Source organism: Trachymyrmex septentrionalis, unplaced genomic scaffold (genome assembly GCF_001594115.1).
Source record: "Trachymyrmex septentrionalis isolate Tsep2-gDNA-1 unplaced genomic scaffold, Tsep1.0 scaffold153, whole genome shotgun sequence".
In the NCBI taxonomy this organism is placed as follows: domain Eukaryota; kingdom Metazoa; phylum Arthropoda; class Insecta; order Hymenoptera; family Formicidae; genus Trachymyrmex; species Trachymyrmex septentrionalis.
Window position 1 is genome coordinate 122,895 of NW_017304684.1, and position 668 is coordinate 123,562.

The following is a 668-nucleotide window of genomic DNA, read 5'->3' on the forward strand; positions in this document are numbered from 1 at the left end:
CTAAATGCTCTTACAAAAGAAGACTTTCAGCATTGCTTTGACCAATGGAAAAAACGAATGGAACGGTGTGTGGCGAGGGGAGGGGAGTACATTGAAGGGGAGCATTCAATTGTAGAATAATTTTTAAAATAAAACTCTTTTTCATAAGCAGTCTCGTTATTTAATAGCCAGACCTCGTATATGCTTTTACGAATGTGTGAGTGCGTGCGTGCGTCTAAAATTTTGACCAATCCAAGAGCAGAGGAAAATCCTACTACCAGCTAACGAAACCTATTCCACCAATCCAAATTTGGATAATTCGGGGCGATTAGTATAAAAATCGCGGTTCTGCTGCCCTCGAGGGGTAGATTCTCCTCCAAGTCTAGAGAGGCAGATTTGTTATTAAGTTCTCAGGCTACACTTGTTGCGCGATTTTCCGATAAGTTAGAGGAATGGCGATACTTAAAAAGTTCCCGATAGAGTCAATGAGTTCAATTGAATCATCGGGATTCAAGTGCGTTCAATTAAAAAACCTATGGGGTTTCCCGATCGAGGAAGTCCGTCGAAGCCGAGCCATAACACGTTACATCCGACGCCACCTTCTCTGAAGTTGGGCCATTCCGCATATCGCCATCTCAGCAGTAAGTTCAATTTCATCACTTTACATTGCGTGATCCCTCCTCTTCTTT